General features: G+C 43.5%; 1 protein-coding gene across 1 annotated transcript in view; it reads right to left on the reverse strand.

Annotated features, from left to right (window-relative positions):
• The window catches only part of gse1b (Gse1 coiled-coil protein b), a 154,894-nt gene extending 145,262 nt beyond the window's left edge, over positions 1-9,632 (reverse strand). The window contains exon 1 of the mRNA XM_068581422.1: positions 9,560-9,632. The gene's annotated coding sequence lies outside the window, so the exon portion shown is untranslated. The remainder of the gene's footprint in view (positions 1-9,559) is intronic.
• Between the last annotated feature and the right edge of the window lie 3,460 nt (positions 9,633-13,092).

The raw sequence follows: 13,092 nt of genomic DNA on the forward strand, positions 1-13,092 counted from the left end.
CTATTGTTTATGGTTAAGTTCGTACATATCATTAAGTAACCATGTGATTGTCAAGCACAATCATCTCCAAGGAGCCTGGAGATTTGCAACAGGTTAAATCTACTCTGGTGGTTTACCACTCTGGGTACTCCACTGTGGCCTTGAGGCTATGCTCTGCACATTAACCATGACTAGCCCATCGGGCCACATCGCACACAACTTCTGACCATGTGGGAAATGCCACTGGCCAAGTTGGCAGGTCATATGTTAGCATACTTATAGCCTTGGATCAGATTAGGCATGCTTTCAATAAATCATAATCAGCAGTCGTAAACAGCTGCATGAAATCTATATTAATAACATTTAAACATAACAAATGACATACTTGAAAGGGATGGCAGGCAAAAAGTTACAAATAAATAATGAAAAGCCTTCAGGAAGTATGTGTGGTATCTATCTGTCTCACAGATGGAGGAACTGAATCGGGTTATGTCTGACTCATGGGATGGTCATGTCAGTGTGGGAGACGCTCAGCCATAGAAACTATTTACAAAGTCCTTGTAGGTCCTGACTATGTCTGAGTGTTTGTGTGTGCTCCTGCATTTGTCTTCATGTTTATGTGTGTCCACTCATGGCTTGGATAATGAGATCATCTCTAGTAAAGACTATACCACCTTGCTAAAGTTTAGGTCTCTCCGAGTAAACTTTCTTTGTTTGCGTGTTGCTCTGGATTCCTGACTGGGACACATTCAAAAATTAAGACTTAATCAAATGTTAACCCGTGGTATGCCGTTTAAACAGAGTACCCACACAGACAACCGCAGCCAGCTTTTCAAACTGGCAACATCTAACGATTCCAGTACAAAGTGTTCAACAGATATTGGTGTATTTCATAAGTGTCACCATGATGTGATCACTCCAACCTGATGATCTACTTTTAGCACCAAATGTAGAGAGAAAAATAAATGTGTCTGGACTACTGCATAGTCTGTGAACTGCATTCTTCCAGAGGTATCAAAGTCTCCAGCCTCACGGGAGGCTCAGTCCAAAACTCCCTCTCTGTCACCTCCTCCCCAGCTGTCCTGGAGCTGGCAGGACAAGCTGAGTATGTGAGAGGCCAGGTGGTTGGATGGTATGTATGAGGGTGAAGTTGGGGGTTGGGGTTGGGTGAGTGGGTGTTAAGGCCATGATTTGGGGTTGCTGATGGGAGGAGAGAGTAATCCAAGGAGGGAATGTCTTCTTTAGCCAAAATAAACTCCCAGAAGATCACCAGTAATGCTAATCATTATCTCTCTACTGGTTGGCTGACAGAAAGAGGGTGAAGCTATCTAGTGATTGGTCAAAGCCAATGATTGTCTGTGTGCTAGAGTGTAAGGGCAAGAGGTTGTGAAGTATATTTAGTCATATGGTGGGGGCTATTTTTAGTTACATCTTCATTTGTCCTGACAGCAGGGTGAGAGTGATTCCTCCTACTTTTCATTTAATTTAATTTAATTAGATTTCCATTCGTAGTATCAGCAGGAAAGGGGACGAACAGGAAGGTAAGAGGAGGACGAAAGAGCAAAGTGAAAAATAGTGGGAAATGAGGAGGAAGACCCCAAGAACAACTAATCATATTGAAACGGACCTTCACTGACGCTTGAAAGGTCTAAAACAGCAAGAGTAATGCAAAGCACCTCATAGCCATGAATAATATCCAGTAAGCTAAGAGCATAAGTTACATGTTAAATGTCTGGCAAGGAAATAGGTCTGCTATTAGCTACTGTGCTACCACACACCCCAGCTGTGTCCAGGTGCAGAACCACACACACACACACCCACACACACACACACACACACACACACACACACACACACACACACACACACACACACAGCTGTGGCACAATCCAGCTGCATTTGCCAGCAAGAGAGCAAACACCTGCCAGGACTCCCAGCCACCTGGCAGACACACGTGCACAAGCACACAGACTTGCAGCTGTTCTGTATGTAAATTGTAATCAAAGACTACATAGTGTGTGTGTGCCTGTGTGTATGAAAGTGCATGTCTGCTCTGCAAATGTATGCATATGTACGTGACTGTGGGTGAGTGTGCGTATGGCCAGAAGGCAGCTGGCAGAGAGAGCTTAGCTATAGTTACATTACACTCTGTCCTCTATAATTACCACATTCAAACCAGGTTTACTACCGTAAAACTCAGACTCCAGGGCAGTACAGCAAAGTACAGAAAGATTTCACAAATACATTGAATAATAAGAGTAAGACAGACAGAAGGGTGTTTTATTCATGTAGAGAACATTGCACATTGACTACTGGTTGTTTTTCATGTTTCATATCAGCACTCTGTACACACACATAGGCACAATACATATTTAGAGCGAAAAAGAAGATCAACAGCAGAACAAGCGTAAACCCGCAGGCTCTCGCTCCTTCATGGAGGGAAAGGTACTGGTGCCTCCCCTCTGCTTTTACACTGACGGTTTTATGTCAGATCAGCGAGACTAAATAGGTTATACACATACGTGAAATACACAACCTATCATGGAATGAAAGGACGTATAATAAAAGTGTCTACAAATATTAGATTGGTAACGAACAATGAGAAAGCAAAAGGCATGCGCTCAATTCAGTTTGTGAGGGATTGCGCGATTATTGGAGAAATACTAATGTTTATTTAATCTTTTTTTATTTTTTTTATTTTTTTTAGGACCACATGTCCCTGGTCCGGCTCCATACTTTAATTGTCTTAACGTGTCCCAAAATAAAAAGTCAAAGACAAATTGGGACTGCAGGTACAGGTTAACGAGGAGAAGAAGAGGTTTAGTCAACGATATATCAGGATGGCACACAGCTAAGTCTCACAAAAGCAAAGACAAAGGGGAGAAAAGCAGATCAAATAAAACTGTATGATGGAGAACAAAACGACCATAAACATCATAAAAACATCATAAAAACTTCAATATCCTAAATCAGTGTCTGATTTAATATAGAATTTTTCACATTCTGTTTATTAACCTACACTCATATTTTATCGAATATTTATGACATAACTGATCCCCATTTGAGAAACACTGTCCTAAATAATATTGCATTTGCCATATCAGTCAAAATAGTTGCAATTAGATCATTGTTTTTCAAAATTATTCTGCCTAGTTATACACAATATTCAAATCGAGAAAATTCAAATTGTTCCAACACATTTTTTTAAAAAGCTGACACTATGGTTTGTTTACCTCCTAATGTGAGGCCACAGTCAGAGTGCATCCGTGTGGGACAGTGGTCACAGCGCAAGGAATGCAAATGTATAAGGGAAAGGCTCAGGCTGCTAATTTAGTGAAGTAAACCCTGTACACCCTCACAGGATTTTTCAGTTATTTAGGCTGACTAGATCTTTTCTCAGGTCACCAAACTCCCTCTACTAAAAGGGATCATGAAGGTGTACAACAAAACTGACAAGAGAGTGAAGGACACACCAATCAAGCACAGTCTGTTTATGCCAACACAGTCCGATGAGGAGGTGCAATCAGCACCAGTTTGGGTTGACCATCTGTGTGTAGAGGTTTAAACCTCTGAGGACCAAAATGCAATTCAGTCGTCATCCGATGCCAACACAGATTTTAGTCACCGTGAAGTGTATTTGTTGAAATATGATCTAATACAAAGATAAACTGTGGCAAACAACCAATGCAAACAAGAATACGATAATAATCCTTGACAATTCAATCTGAATTTAGTTAGAATTTAATATAAAAATGACGATTGCAGCCAAGGCTTCGTTCAGACCGATTTCAGCCGTATGTGAAAGAAAGCAGCCTTGTCATTCGTGTGAATGAGACCCAGAGATGGCAACAGAGAAGGTTTCAGCAAAAAAAGTTGAATCTGGATCAACCACTCTTGCGACACGCTTTCATTCTGCACGGTTCAATGTTGGCCAATCAAATACATAAAAAAGCACATTCCTGGCAGATTACTTTACAATGTGAATTATATATTTCTACTGTTCCAGAGTTGTGCGGTGGCAGTGTTATGGAATATGAGAAGCTTTCAAATTTACAGCTGTCACTCAAACTTTAATTCTTGAATTGACTTTCATTATCTCACTCATTATGCATGTTAAGATCATAAGGGCCGACTAATAAGCTAATATTAGTAATGAATAAGCCCACTTAATAATGAAGTGACTTGATCTAAACAGGTGTGTAAGAATTCTACACAGGTCCCTTCCATCCAATGGGATATTTGCTGACCCCGTCCCTTAGTGCTAAGCAAATATCATTACCTTTTCTATTTTAAGGGTTAAGGTAAAGAAGAATGCTTTAATATGAGTAGAAGAAGACACGATCAGCTGTTAATCTCGACAGCTGGCGTAATGACAATTTTCACGATACACGACACCGAAGCAGGTAGAGAGATAACCTTTAGGCATATGCTTTATATGAGCAACTTTCACTCGAATGAATGGACGCCATCTTGGAGGCCCGTATTGGGTTATCTTAATACAACTATAAAGAGGAGACAACGAAGGAAACACTGTTACACCCCCATCTCATCTGCTCCATACAGGATTTGATCTTTCCATTCACATATGGGCAAAAATACAGTGTTGAGGGAGGCTAGCGGAAAGAGGGTGATTAAAGCTTGGAGCACCAAATCAAAACCCACCTCCAGCGGCTTTGAGATTAAGCCCCACAAATACCAAAGGATTCCCTGTGAAACGCAAGGCTGTCCGTCAGACTGCTCCGCTGGGAGAAGAGAGCGGCACAGCTGCAGGACCTTTACAATGTGCAATACCAACGCTTTTGACTAAACACACCACACACAGGCACGCATAGCAACAACTCACCATATCCTAAGACCAAACCTCTTCGAATGCATCAAATTAACACAGTTTTAAAAGAATCCCTGTTCTGGGTAAAACAGTTCTGTGGCCAGCATGCTGTAATCTTTACTCTTATGATGAATTGATGAGAGTGTGATGTTTTCCTCTGGCTGTAATTTAAATCCCATTAACCTCATCACCTTTTGTCAGCCACTCTCCTCTTCTTCTTCTTCTTCCAATAATTCATTTAGGATAATCTTTCTCTCCCTTTTCAACTTCACATCCAGATTTTATGTGTAATTTTGCCCTCACTGCTTTCTTTACTACACAATAAATCTTCCTTGGCGACACTGTCAAGATGCCGGCATGTTTTTCCTGTGACAGCAAATACCTCCGCTACAGGATATGGGCCGTGCAGTGAGAACACAGTCGATCTTTTACACCAAACACACATCAACACACAATTTGCACACACACACACACACACACACACACACACACACACACACACACACACACACACACACACACACACACACACACACAAGAGAGGGGTAGCATTTTAACACAGAATATGAGACATAACACACACAATGCTAACACACACACACGCACGCACACACACGCACACACACACACACACACACACAACGATGAATGGTGTACTCAGTCACCAAAACCTCTCTCCACTCTTCTAACGGGTCAAGAATAATCATCTACTCAAAACAGTCACTCAACAGACAACCATACAAAAATAAACATCCATGCATGGAGAGAGACACAGGCATGAATTAATCTGAGAGTGTATAAGTAAAGAGAGTGCTATATATGTACGTACACTACTACTGATTGATGTTTTTGCTGATTTAGTCCCTTGTGTTCTTGTACAAGCAGAAGACACACTGTTGACTCGAGGAAGACTGTGGATTTAGCTCTACGTTTCAGTTATAGGCATTTATATCAAAGCCATGCAATTAATTCCAATCCTTACAACAACAAAGATATGCATCGCACTAGTATCAGTTCACTTAGGGCTCATGTCTTCACTATGTTTTTGTACTTGTTTTCTCATTTATCTATATTTATATTATGTCTTTTTCTTTTTTTTTGCAATAAAGCTTTTAAAAAGTGACGAAAGTAATTTCCGGAGTAAATTTCTCTTGAAAATAATTGAATGCAAGCCCACTCCTGGTGCTCATAAAGGTTCAACTTTGTGCTCTGCTATCTATGCATTTAGCATTTTTTTGTGTTTGATGAAAGAAAAGTAAAAGATATTGGCTTGAATGCCTTTTTGACCCATTTTATAAGTGAAAGCGAGCTCATGATGCACAGGAATTGTGTTACATCAGCAGGCAGGAAAAAAGAAACTGTAATCGACAATGAAAGTTTGAGGACATTGTTTACCTCAAATTTTAACAGCCATTGATAGACAGGTTTGAAAAAGTGCCACCTTGTCTACATAGAAGCTACTTTTCTTGCTATTCAACTAGTACAGCTCAGAGTAAGATAGAGATTAATTGAGTAAAAATGTCCCTCTTTTCCCACTTAAAGTGTTTCAGCATTGCTCTACAGCAGGAGGATGGTAAAACAAAGAGAGAAGCTGTGTTGAAAAGACAGTAACTTTGGACGTACACATCTCTGTTTAGACACGTGGTGAACTTTGAGTGAGGGTCAAACTACTTCGACGTCATTGCAGATGTTTGATGTATAACACACCTATTTAAGTGCAGAACATGTGTGAAATAAGGCACAAAGGACTTAGTAAATACATATATCCTTCATTGTGTTGCTATAAGGCAAGATGAGTAAATGCATTATGGCACTTTCTATGTCTCTTTTCGTGTCCCTTTTTGAAGTATGCCATCCTGCTGCCATCTCATGAAGCAAAAATATCATTAAAACAGTATTTTAAACACATCAAAATGCCAGCAGCTGTTTTTAACGATAGACATCTGAAAGTGAAGGATCTGCTGACCAGCAGCCCCACGCCAGACGCCGGCTGGTGGTCTATACTTACACACCTGTGAAAGGTCATGTCCAACATACTAATTAAACACACGGCAGCAGAAAAGAGAACATGATAACCACCTGTCCCCTACGAGTGTGTGTTACAATTAACAGCGACTATCCTGTGGCAGATTTAATTTCATGCACTAATTCATATCTTACTAAGCCAGAAACACAGACAGCACCACCCACACTTTGACACATCACAGGATAAGTATTCATACCAGCACAATAATGTTTACATCATAGCGAGCAGTATGATGACAAAAGGGTGTCTGCAAGTGTGTGTTTATCTTTGTGCAGCCCCCTCCACCAGGCAGATACAGTGCTCGGGGGAACCAGATGAGCTCCTGACAGCCCAAACCCCAGCGTTGACAGACCCTCTCAAGCATAAAGCATGACACTAGAGGACAAAGCACCTGTTCCCTCGCAGATCTTTCACACCTCCCCTCACCCATAGAAACAGACACTGGCACATATTCAGCCATGAGGTCACTGTCCCACTCCGGCCAAAACCGTCTGTGCCACCTGCAACCCTACCAGTCCAAAATGACAATCCTCTCATCCCACCCACTCTATGATGCTCCAACTTTGGCTGGCAGAAAAGCTGGTCCCAAAATATATGCTCCATATCACGAGGATCCCCTCACATACGTTTACTATGAGCTCATCGATGACTAGCTCACATGCGAGCGCTCAGACAAATAATGAAGACACAAGTTTGGCAACCATAAGAGGGACCGCCAGTCTAACACTTCTTTGAAGGACTGAGATAAATTAAGGTGGACATCTCGAGACAGTTGGTGTGGTGTGGTGGAGGGTGCAACATACTGAGGTTGCTGAGTGTGAATGGCATTCACAGATGTTCTTCACGTGTCCTGCATGGCTGGACAGTTAGTGTCTGTTTGCATGAGAGAGCTGTTCACAGAGCAAACTAGCTGTCTAAATGTTCCTTAGCTCTTCATCAACACATCATCATCATCCTTATTTGACCTGTACTTTTCCCTGATACAACCCCACTCCCTCCAATATATATTCTCTGCAATTGGAAAAGCAGGGTTGTGCTATCAACATCTTAAAAACATAGCAAGGATTTTGTAGTTTATATTTTGGTTGAGAAAGGAGTGGAAAAAACAACAACTTTGGAGATAGAAAAAGGCAAGAAAGCAAATGATGACAGAATTATCTCTCTTCAGTGGAAATGTGTACATGTACTTCTTCCTGAGCCGGCCCATCTGGACCACCTATGCAAGCATCGTCATTCATCAGAATCACTTCTCACAATGGTAACGTGCAGTAATTTGATATGATATTGAATGGAGAAATGGTGGATTTACAATAATAAAACACATCCCACAAATGTAATATACGAAGTCTTCAAAACACACATCACTGCCAAATTAGTCAAATTACTTTGCAGATGGGAGATGGGTAAGATTGTGCCCTTGCTACTCACTTCAGGGTGGATCACCGTCTCATGGCAGTTACACTGTTAAACAAAATATATCAATAATAATCTGAACAGATTTGTGATTTTGGCTGTTTTTTATTGACAGAACAATATATCTATGAATGTTGGGATTATCATGAGTGAATTAAATGAATTGTACCAAGAGCATCTGAGCCTTTACTTTATATAAAAAGCTTCAGCAATTCAATGTGATTCATGTTTCTTATTGTGGTTGAGTCTCTATCTTTGTGCCGTATAGGTCATCAAGGTAATTTCACAGGTGAGAAGTGAAGCCAATGCAGAACAGCCTTAATAGAAATAGATAAACTCAAACTGACAATGTCTAGGTCTGTATTTTCAGTTTACATAAGAATAAACTGTCCATATATAATTTAGGAAGAATATACTATTGAGATTATTATTCTACATATAGAGATTTAAATGAACACTTTCAATCAGTTCAAATTATTCCTGCCTCAAAGGCAGAGTGATGTAGCTAATGTATTTAAAGGGCAAGTAAAACTGGTACTTCTTTTTGCACTTGTGTTATTATTTTTTATCAAAAGAAGCTTTAGCTTTAGACTTGCTTTAAACTAACTTCCTTGAAAAATACTCTCGAAAATCCTCAACATGCTCGAAGCAAAACAAATTGTTCAGCACCCGGTGAGACATACTCAGTCATGCTTGCTCAAATAAACACACTCTCACAAACACATGGACAGAGCAAACACAAGGCTGGCCTTGGCCATCAGATCCCCAAAGTTTTTCTCCAGTGTTTATAGGAGTAAGTTTTGATGAAAATGTTTGTCTCATCATTGTTCATCCAAGCTGTGTCGACTGCCTCAAGTAAGCGTTTCAGTCTCCAGTCACACTCGCACGCACGTTCGCACGCATGCACGCACGCGCGCACACACACACACACACACACACACACACACACACACACACACACACACACACACACACTTCTTCTGCAACAAGAAGGATACAGTGCTCCACCACATGGTAAGCAGTTTCAAGGATATGAATGCATTCAACTGAAGCAAAGCACCAAAATAATCATCTAAATCACCATGATTCCTCTTTTTATATAACAGGAGGTTCCGCTGTGCAAAATGTCGAAAGCATCCCTTGTCATGTGACTCAGAGGTCGTATCAGTGCAAACACAGTCTGCGCTGCACTGTGGGAAGGTAGGGGGTAAAAGCTGTCATTTTAACCAAGCCTATGAATGCATTTTGAGAAATTTGAAGCAATGGGGGGGAAAAAAGATCTTCGGCTGTGTCCCATCAGGCAGTTTTCTTACCTTGTGTCTCGACTGCGGCGAGGCTGATTCTGGTTCTTTCCTCTCCCCGTCTGAGGCTACTTGTCCAAGCCTTTCCTTGTCCTGCTGCATGCTCTGTCCCACCTGCACCATGACCTTACATTCCAAACACGAGCCAATCACCAACCTCCTCCCATCATCCACCAGCAGCGTGCGTGTGCTGCGAGGTGCATACAGGAACACAGGAAGCCTGGCAACGGTAACAGCGCACAGCCTCTCTTGCCTACGCTGCTCCTTCCTGCAGAAGAAACACACAAACACCTCACAGCTGTACTGACGGGCCCAAGGGGAGCTGGGTGGCTGAGGATTGGCAATGGATAAACTAGAGTTAGTAGGGGTGGAGGGACCCAAGCCCTCATGTTGGGCCCACTGGGCGTGTAGGTCATGGTAGCAGAGATTACAAGCTGACACCAGGCCTGTGGCGTCTACTGGCTTGGCATGGGGAGCTGGTGGGTGGACAGTGAGAAAGGGGAAGAAAGGCTCCCTCTCTCCACAACGCCCAGGTGGGTTGACATGCAGCTGGTACTCTCCACCAGGACACAGCTCAGATCCACACAGGTAACACACCGACATGGAGCAGCTGGGGCGAGAGGCCACAACCGTCTTGGAATGGGCTGGTCCAGCCCCCTCAATGGCCACGGCAGCGTGGTACCTGACCAGAAAGGAGCTGACAGAGGTGATGAGGTCTTCACTTAGGCTGAGTCTATATGCACCCCAGATCTGCTCCAGGATAAAATGGCACTGTGGGCAGCAGTGTACACAGCCATTCTTCACCCCTTGGGCGTTAGGGGGGCATGGTAACATGTTGATGAAAGGAAAATACATCGCACCACGGGATTTACCAACACCAGCCTGTGCATATGCTACTCTCATATCTCCTCCACACTCCTGACCACAGAGAAAGCATGCCTCATGGGAAGCCCTGGGTTCAGCTAAGCACTCCATGGACTCTGAGGGAGTTAGTTGCGAGGGATGGATGGAGCTTGTGGGCTGGTTGAGGGGAACTACATACAAACGTTGGAGGACCGGCACATCTGCCAGCTGGAAGCTCTGCCACTGCTGCATGAGGGAGGTGTGGCAGCTGCCACAAACCAAAGTTGTACCCACTGGACTGATAGGTATTGCCCCTCGAGGAGGGGAGTGAAGCCAGAGGAATGGAAAGAAGGGCTCACCCTGTGCCCTCTCCTGTTTCTGAACACTGACTTTAAAACGACCATCCGGCCTGAGACCAGCGCCACAAATATAGCAAACACACTCTTCTGAACAGGTGTCCACAGAATGGTTAGACTTTCTCGCTGAAAAGTCTCCGACAGGTCTGACTAGAGTTGTTGGGCCTGCTTTGCTTTCATACATGTTTCTGTCTTCATCACTTGTAATGTTAACATCATCTTCATCAGAGCTGTCAGAGTTATTCTCCCTGGGAACAGCCATGTTACATTTAGTGGTGACAGCGGCGGTGCCAACAGATGACAGGGCAGTGTTGGGGTGATCCTCGCCCCTTATTCGGTAGAGCAGCGATGGATGCCTGGACGAAGCGCAGCTGCTGTCGGCAACACGCTGAATCTCCGCATGTCTGACATTCCCCTCCTCCAGCCATCGCCTGTTGCGCATAATGACCCCGTTGTCTTGCACAGGTGTGTCAGCGAAAGGTCTGTCATAGCACCGCTGAGAGAATCTTTCCTGGGACTTTGCCAGCGATTCTGATGATTGACAGACATTATTAATAATTTTAGCACCGCGTCTCGCCAGCAGAACGCTCTCCGCTTTTGGCGATCCCTGCGCCCCATACACACCCACCGGGTAGCGCATTGCCCGCTGTGAATCTGGGCTGTTTTTAACACTGATTACATTGTTCTTCCTGCTACTGTCTCTTGGCGATTTGCCAGATGCTCTCAGGCACTTGTCTTTGCTCATGCCGGCTCTGTCGACTAAATCCATCTCCTGGTCTGACATGTTCTCGTTTTCAGAAAAAGACGAGAAATCGGACTCTGCGCCTCCGTCGTAGTTGCTGCCACTGATTCTCCTTTCCAGATCATACGAGATGTTCCACTCCTGTGGGACCCGCCGCGAGTCGCACTGGTAGGGTCGTTTCAACCAGTACATCCGCTTCTCAATGGGCGTTCTGCTCCGCTCGAAGGAGTTCCACTGCTCCGTCAGAAAGCAGTGGCACACGGCGCACACCAGCGCATGTCCATCCGGGCTCAGCTCACACGCACCCGGGGCTGGCTCCTGGTTTTGTAAAAACGGGAAAAAAGAAATCCTCTCTTTTTGGTATGCCACTGGTAACCTCAATTCCTTCCCTGGTGTTACTCCGCTTCCACATATGAAACAGTGAACCAGTCCCCCTAATCCATTGCGATCTGTCCTGGAAGTGTTGCCGGGCAGTGGGCTGTCCTCGCCGGGCATTGCTGCAGACATGAGTCGGTGTGTCCGAGATAAGGGTGCCAGTTCCTTGTCACAGGGAGAATTCATTGTTTTCAAACACCCACGACACGAGGCTACATGGCATGATGTCAGCAGCTAAATTATGCTCATGATCACTATTTAGGCTATTTGCAGGTCAAGAAACCATTCAATAAATTACTCACTGAATGGTAAGATACGAGATAGTCCATTGAAACGACAGCGTGCAGCGAACGTAGCAGCCCCGTTAACTGATATATGTCAAAGACGGAGAGAAGTGAACTAAAATCACCTACGAGACAGCAAAGAAGTCCTTGCTAATTGAAGTCTGTAGTCCGCATGTCTGCACTGGAAATCCGTGGGTAACCGCCTATGACAGAAGAACTTACGATCACGGGTCTCCTCTCCAGCGAACTTTCCTGCCTGCGCTCTCCCAACTTTGGCTGCTAACTCTCCTGCACTGTACACAGCGCCATCCCCGATTCATGGGACCCGCTCCGACACCCCAAAGACCACCTCCACCCCCTGCCAGCTCCCAGCAATAATTGTACAGAGATTATGAGCACACACTCCTGCAGCAGCTGTCCATGCGTCAAAGTATGAACCACGCGCAGGTTATCCATAGTTTTAAACTGCACAATTGGCGTGTATTTAATACACAGAGCAGGTAATCATCCGCAAGCAGAACTTCTGATCTGCTTTATATCAATTAATATATAATGTTTGGACGATTACATGTGTGAGTGATAACGAGTTATTAACTGTGTAAATATTGTTTAGGACAATTATTTCTAATATAGTTTTACATAATGTAGGTGCTACACCGTGCATAAGGTGTTTTAGCAATATGGAATTTGTATATTCATACCTCAGGCGACAACTCATGAAAAGGTACAGGTTAGTCAGTTTCTTGCTTATGTCTGTGCAATGAGGACAAAACATCATTCCAACAAGTTTAAAGTTCACCGAAAATTCCAATCAGAGAAAGGATACGAGCAGCTACATTTAAAATGCACAGAATATCCAACAAAGTGATGTAAGGTCAATCAGGGGAAAAATAAGGTCTAACAAATGGCCGAGCTGTACAACTGAGCAAGCTGTAGTGAACTGAG

The sequence above is a fragment of the Clinocottus analis genome, unplaced genomic scaffold (assembly GCF_023055335.1).
Source record: "Clinocottus analis isolate CAN_PGR_092001 unplaced genomic scaffold, fCliAna1.0.p SCAF_1, whole genome shotgun sequence".
NCBI classification, from domain to species: Eukaryota; Metazoa; Chordata; class Actinopteri; order Perciformes; family Cottidae; genus Clinocottus; species Clinocottus analis.